This window comes from Eurosta solidaginis, chromosome 4, assembly GCF_040869045.1.
Source record: "Eurosta solidaginis isolate ZX-2024a chromosome 4, ASM4086904v1, whole genome shotgun sequence".
NCBI lineage: Eukaryota > Metazoa > Arthropoda > Insecta > Diptera > Tephritidae > Eurosta > Eurosta solidaginis.
In genome coordinates, this window is record NC_090322.1 from 144487415 (window position 1) to 144495079 (window position 7665).

The 7665-nt window shown below is 40.7% G+C and overlaps 1 long non-coding RNA gene across 1 annotated transcript; it reads right to left on the minus strand.

The window, feature by feature from the left end:
- Positions 1–2983: 2983 nt before the first annotated feature.
- On the minus strand, positions 2984–6526 carry LOC137250436 (uncharacterized). The gene is made up of 2 exons (XR_010952947.1): positions 5841–6526; positions 2984–3350 (listed from the first exon to the last, which is right to left on the minus strand). It is a non-coding gene; the product is annotated as an uncharacterized lncRNA (long non-coding RNA).
- Between the last annotated feature and the right edge of the window lie 1139 nt (positions 6527–7665).

Genomic DNA, 7665 nt, shown 5'->3' on the forward strand with positions numbered 1-7665 from the left:
ACTAGAGCATTAAGAGACGACACTAGATATAATTCTGTCTCCTTGCAGTGCTAAAAGGAGGATATCGTTAAAACTCTAGTGCAAAATTGTCGTTGGGCGTGTATGTCTCCTATATTCCCTGCAGGGTTGGAACAATGTTTAGTTGTTGTTATTGTTGTTGTAGCTGTGCTTCCCCCATCCAATACGCGTGACCGATCACACATTGCCATCAATATCCCCTAACGGGAGTCCAAGGAAACTTGGAGTTTCAACAGGGTTGGACCATAGTGTAAGGGGTGTTAGAGGCGTTGGTTCCACATTACAATTGAAGAGATGGTTGGTGTCATTTAACAATGTTAGCACTTTGTGACAGTGCACGATTATGTAAAACAAATTCCGATGGATTGTGATATTTAGCAACTTTCGAATCTGGCACACTCAATTTTGAAGTATCTTGCGAGAAAATCACAGACTTGGAACTTACACCATAGTTGAAACACCGATTACAGTGCAGCATGGGAAAAAGTTCAGCTAATTGGGGCATGGATCGTGATATTAAGAATATGAGTAATATTGCGGTGAACTTGGAACTTAGTTCATAACCCGATAATTGTGGCATGGGAGAAAAAGAATCCAATAAGCGGCGCACGGTTCGCGATATATGTGAAACTCATTCAAAATCTAAGCTTGGAATATTTTTTAAAGCCCGGTGACAATACAACAGAAAGTTATTTTTTGGAAAATTTAAGCGATATTTGCAATCCTTCGATAGATTTTGAAGAATTGTGCTCTTCTTGAGCTAATTTTTACTCTCATAGCAATGTTCTGTAAGGCCTTAAACTACGCCCTGCGAGATGTGAGAAGCACCGGCCATTCTGGAGCTACGGAGCCTAGCTAGTTGCCAATTTCCTATATAACCAATTATGTTTTTCCAACATCATTCCGATAAAAGACTTTAACATTATGATTTCAAAGATGCATTCTTAGAGATAGTTAAATATGCCTTTTTATTCGTTTCACTTATAACAGTTACCTCTCTGGTCAGAAACTTTAATCAATATTCTTCATATACCTAGCATTTACTAACTTATTCTACGCTTTCTGTCAGTTAGCGGTTTAGCTTTCTCATACATCTACATTTCTGAAATACATTTCAATAAGTATACTCCACTACTGGCGGCCACCGTGGTGTGATGGTAGCGTGCTCCGCCTAGCACACCGTATGCCCATCGAATTAAATGGCAAAAGCTAAAGCCAATTACCACCCACATAGCGTAATGACGGCGAGAAATAAATATACATAAATTTAGTAATAACGTTTAGCGTAACTACATGACGGTCTAACGATTTAGTGATATGTAAAGCAATGTTACATAATGACAGAGTGCATAGAGACATACATACATATATACATACATATGCATACATAAAGAGTGACGCGTAACTTGTGGTAAACCATTCGTTTGCGGTAAGAGATCCAATTGGTATATGAAATATAGCAAGTAAGATTTGAATTCACGGTTGTTATGGCGGTGACTTTGCGGCTGTCGCTACGTGTCCATTCAACATCTCAATGTACTCATCTTCACTTGTGTACTTTAAGCGAGCCATTTATAGATGATTTGAAACACAGCTTCTCTTAACCACGATTAACTTAGCACCTTACCTGATACAAATTCAATACTGACGCACGGCAATGGTTATATGTAGTTGTGCCCACCGCTGGATCAAATAAGAAAAGATTCAAAACGTAAGTTGTTGAGTTCGCTTTCTTTGATTTCCCAACACTTTCTTAATTGAAGTTACGTGGTTAACGAAGGAACGGCAATACATATATGTGCCTCATACTTGTCGTATACATATGCATACCTTATATTTGTTGAATCTTTATTGATTTCTTCTTCAACAGGGTTGTGCCCGTGTCAGTGTCTTTCAAACGTTTGCCATGGTCGTCAACAGTAAAGGGTTGTCTTTTTATATGAGGCTTGTTTTTTCCTTTCATTGGATTGTGGTCTGACGTGGCCGGTCCCAAGCACGGCGCACAAACCGCTCAGCGGGGATGAAAATATTATAGGCACGTTTATATGTAAAGCGAGCCGCTTGATCCAAGATAGGCGCCCGCTTGCAGCCGCACCTCGTGGTGGACAGAGCTGCCGATAAAAGCTATTCCAACTAGCCCTTAAACAGAGTATGTAAGCGTGGCCTAGCCAGGTTGTCGCTTTTGAACGGTTAGAAAGAATTAAATTTCGGAATTGGATTCTTATAACTGGCAGTAATGCGAATCTGTTGATATCCCTTTCGACAATATGGGATCAATTTTCGACACGAACAATAAACGGCCTAGAAAGTCTTTAATGAGTAGAAAACATAGTAACGCGCCGATATTCTTGACATTCGGCGGCAGTGTATATCTCTACTATGCTGAGTCAAGCTATATAAAGCCATTTAAAAATAAAAACAAACCAATGGTACGACAATACATACTTATCTACATACATATGCATATACGTGAAGTATATTTATTTGTTTTTGGGACACGTAATATCAGCATATGGAAAATTCAGTGTCTTCACGGCTTCCCGCAGTGCACCTGAAATTTTTCCAAATTGGGGCTGAATTAGTCTAGAAATGATTCCGAGAAGAATGCAGAAGTCACACGTGGACATTAGAAGCACCAAAACATTCAAATCAGGCTGCGATGCGTCTTTAAAGTTTGACATGATGATAAACTAACGCTATTGATTCTCGGTGTTTGTTGTGATACTGATCACAGTCCTTATCAAAGTTAGTTTAAAGTCGTAAGTTGATATATTTTCTGTGCACCACCCTCAACTTCCGTTGCGCTTTATTCCATCAGGCAACTTTAGCTAAGCCGAGGGGTTCTCGAGTAGGCGCTTACTCCGAAGTACAACCTGGCCCATTCCTCTCTCTCTCACTCTTTCACCGCCACACTTGATTTTTATCTGCTAAAAAATCTTATTTCCGAAAAAAGTATTGCCACTCATTTTATTTCAAGCAAATTTATATTTTATTATAATTGCATAAGACATTTTTCTGGGCTTTTCAAATAAAATATAAACTATGCCACAGGACTTGCTTAGCTCATGGACTTACGCTCGTTTTGTCGGCCCCTTAGTACGGATTTCTCACAAGATGTTTTTTAAGCCGTCGCACACGCTCAGTACCAAGTATTTTTCGAACAGTTGTTTTGAATTTTTTATAAATTGAACGAATTTTGTTTTTGAGTTCTGTATCGTTTAGTTTTCTCCGTATCATAACCTCAAAACTGTCAAGTGGCATTGTTGCCAATTCTGAACTTGTTTCTTCTTCCGTATCCTCACCACTTGTCATTTGAATGATGATGAGAAAAGCTGAAAAATAGCAAAATGTCCAAAAATACTAATTATAAACGTCATAGAGTTCGCATCTTCTGCTTCTTAATTGGTGCCTTTCGTCAACCTGAAACTGATCAAGTTTCATAAGCTGAAGCGTATAAAGAGAGTTTGTGAGTGTATTAAAAACTAAGACAACTCTTTGCTTCACCCGAAAAATTTACCATACTCAATATTTTTAATCCGATACGACGCAGGTGAGACTAATGGTTTTTATACAGCTCTACCATTGGAATCAAACTGTTCTTTGCACAGTCCGCAAAAAGGGGAATCCTGCAAACTGCACCAAATATCCCAGAATCAGCCTGCTTGGCAACGCATATATGATCCTGTCAAGTGCTTTGTACAAAAGATTGAAGACCACCGTGAATCGGCTGAATAAACCTATCAGTGCGGCTTTAGACCTGGTAAACCTACCAACGACCAGATTTACACAGTGCGCCAATAAAAAAGCAGACCTTAATTGCTCTGGAACAATATGCTCTAAAAGCCTGAATTACTGGCGTATGCTAGCGACATCGGCCTGAACACCCGCGCCTAAGTTGTGCTTACTCCGAACTGGGAACACAAGCGGAAGAGATGATTTTGGTGGCGAATGACGGCAAAACGAAATACCTGTTCTCATATAACAAAAAGTCATCCCAAATGCGCTTGGCAACCACGCCAATTTTGGTGGTCATAATTTTGATATAGTAAAGGACTTAGTTTATGTGAATGGGGTTATTTTAGAGCACAACCTTGGTGACCCCCAAAAAAGGGACATAAATCATCACATCAGACACCTTGTGGATAAACACAAGCGTGTGGAATGGGACGACCTTTTAAAGAATTGTTACCCCCTCTGCTGGTGTAGGTAAGTCTACCGTAAAGTCCCTATCGAACCCGAGTGTTGTTGGATGCGAAAAAATGAGCGAGCGCTTTCTGCCGACAATAGTGCATGCATTCTGCGGTTTACAAAGCCAGACGGCGTGCCAAAAGACGCCCACACAAGCACAAAACAGTGCGCCTCAAAAGGTTGAAGATATCAGCGTCCATGCTAACGCATCTAAGGCAGTATGCCCAGATGGCATAGCCATACCGATGTTTAAAAAATTGTCAAAGAGAAATTTCAATATCTAGCGCATTTCTTCAACCTGTCTTTGTCCACCTTCCTCATCCCCATTACTAAAGCATGGGATACCAGCTAACGTAAGAGAATCTCATCATCCAATATCTCTCCTATCGCCAGTGGCCAAGATGCTTGAAGCCATTCTGCTTCCCCATTTCACTGCAAATTTGCATCTTGCAAATCATCAACATAAAGATAAATTGCTAACTAAACGTATCAATAGCTTTTAATACAGTCAATCACGGCACGCTACTGCAAGATTTGGAAGGGTTCTCCCTTCCTCCAAGTGTCAAAAGGCGGAGGGCAAATTATCTATCTGGTCGCCAGGCAACGGTGCAATTCAGGAACGTAAGATCTAAACTCAGTAGAATTAAACAAACGGTACCACAGGGTGGTGTCATATCCCCGCTTTTGTTTAACTTCTACATATCAAAGATTGCTTTGCCACCAGAAGGAATCACCATTGTAGCCTACGTTGAACACTGCACGATAATGGCCTCTGGGCCCGGACTACCCATCGATGAGGTATGTAATAAAATAAACAACCATTTCCCTGATCTCTCCAGTAATTTCGCCTGACAAAGATAGGCAATTGAAAGTTAAAGTCCTCTCCCGGCAAACGAAAATCATGCTCAATAGAAAAATTCCAGAGAGAAAAGTTTTTCGAAAGATTTATAGGCGATGGCGACTATAGAAGAATATTTAATGACGAGCTGTACGAGATTAATGTAGTCATCATTAGATCTTCGTGAACTAAAACAGCGGCGACGCTGGATAGGTCAAGTTATGCAAATGAAAGATGCTGTTTCGGCTATAAAAGTATTCTTCTCAGAACCCGCCTATGAAATCAGAGGAAACGGACGGTCTCCACTCCGCTGGAAAGAAGAGCTGGAAAACGATTTAAATTCGCTTGGTGTGGCCAATTGGCGCTAGTTACCCAATGAAGAATCGACTGGCTTGCCATAACAGTTAGACGGCCATAACCGTTCAACGGGTAAACGCCAATAAAATTAGTAATTTAGTCTCGAGCTCAACTTGAATCAAATTTTTTTTGCATTTGAGTTCTACAAAAGACGGGACTTTATCAGTCAAGAGAAAGTAAGTTCAGGTTTAAGATATTAATCTTGTTGCTGATGACTGTCAGTAAAGTATTTTCGAGAAACACAATGACACCATAGGTCTAGGCCTATTCGTTGAGGCTCTTCACTCTGTTATTCAAAGTTCTGCTGTCCACTTTTGAGTGCAGGCGGAAAAAGATTTAACTTAGTTGAACCCCCCTCTATAAGTATTGGAACGTAGCTTGGGCAAAAGTTTGCCGACATTTTGTAAATTTTTTTTATAAACTAAAGTACACCACTTACCACAAACTAACAGTGCCAGTTCTAAGCCTTTGAACTTCATATTGGAAAAACTTGAAACGCGATTATTAGTAAAACTTCTTATGCAACAACACCCAGCGGCTCACAATTTGTAGTGAAAATGCTGTTTTTAGCGGCTTAAATAGCAAATATTTTACAGATCAGACCACTTAGATAATGCGGTTAAATGCTTAAACAATAAAAAGGTTTCATTTGTTGTTTTTGCTTTCTTCGTAGAATACGTGTTGTTACATGATTAGGTATCTATAATAAAAATTATTTTGTTGTTATATAAGCTTAAAATAAATAGGCATCTAAATTCCAAGCAACGTAGTCGACAAATTCGAAATAAAAAAATGTTCGTCTCACCCTCTCCTTCTACCTCTCTTCGTCATCGTATGCTTCTTAGCTAAACGCCCTTTGGCTCTTTACTCCTTCCATACCCTTATTCAACTTTCTCACTCTTCACAATTCGAACACAATAGTTGGCTCACAGTGCGAACCGCCTGTTAAAATTACATTACAGTGAACCCCTACAAAAATTACTCGATGGTTTTGTTGTTGTAGCAGTGCTTCGCCCCATCCAATAGGTGCGACCGATCACAAATTGTCATCAATATCCTCTAACGGGAATCCAAGAAAACTTGCTGCTTCAACAGGGGTGGACCATAATGAGAGGGGTGTTTGAGGCATTGGTTCCACAATATAATTGAAGAGATGATTGGTGTCATGTGGGGACACATTGCAAGCAGGACATAAATTTTGTATGTCGGGGTTGATTCTGGATAGGTAAGAGTTTAACCTGTTACAGTACCCAGACCGAAGTAGAGCTAGAGTGACACGCGTTTCCCTAGGGAAAGTGCGTTCCTCTTCTGCGAGTTATGGGTATTTTTATTTGAGTACTGGATTTGCCGGGCAATTCCTGAAATAGAGGTCCGACGCCTGTTTGTGGATATCACTGGGGACCTGCTTGTGCTTTTTTACTTCATACGACTGTGTTCTCAGGTGCCGTATTTCCTCACACTGCTTACGGAGACGACCCCTTAAGCCCCTTGGCGGTATAGCCTCATCAGTCGGATGTCTGTTGGGATGCCCAGGTTTCTGGCTATTCAACAGAAACTGTTTGATTAGAATTCCATTTCTCTCGCTAATGGGGAGTACTCTCGCCTCATTATGTATATGGTGTTCTGGGGATATAAGAAGACAGCCCGTATCGGTTCTTAATGCAGTATTTTGGCAGGCCTCTATTTTCTTGCAATGAGTAACCTTTAGACTTGGTGACCATATCGGAGCCGCGTAGCATTCAATCGGCCAGCCAATTGCTTTGTAGTAGTGATGAGCGTTTATTTATCTTTACCCCAAGTGTTGCCGGTAAGAGATTTGAGGATTTTATTACGGCTCTGGATTTTCGGTACAATTGCGGCTGCATGCTCTCCAAAATGTAGATCTTGCTCGAACGTCATACCCAAGATTTTGGGGTGTAAGACAGTCGGTAGCGTAGTGCCATCGACGTGGATGTTCAATATGGTCGACATTTAGCGCGTCCATGTTGCAAATAAGGTCGCTGATGATTTGGTCGGAAACAATGTCAGGTTTCGTGAGGCGAAGAAACTGGAAAGATCAGGGAGATCTGTGGGCCTGGGCCTGTGGCCGTTGTTGTGCAGTCATCGGCGTAGGAAACGATAGTGACTCCGTTTGTTATCGATACCGGCTGTATCATCGACTCATTGGTTTGGTATTAGTCATCAACCCGTCGCAAAGATCATGAGCCAGACAAATAATTTTGCATTTAAGTAGTGGTATGGTTGAGCTAATAACAAAACTTAAA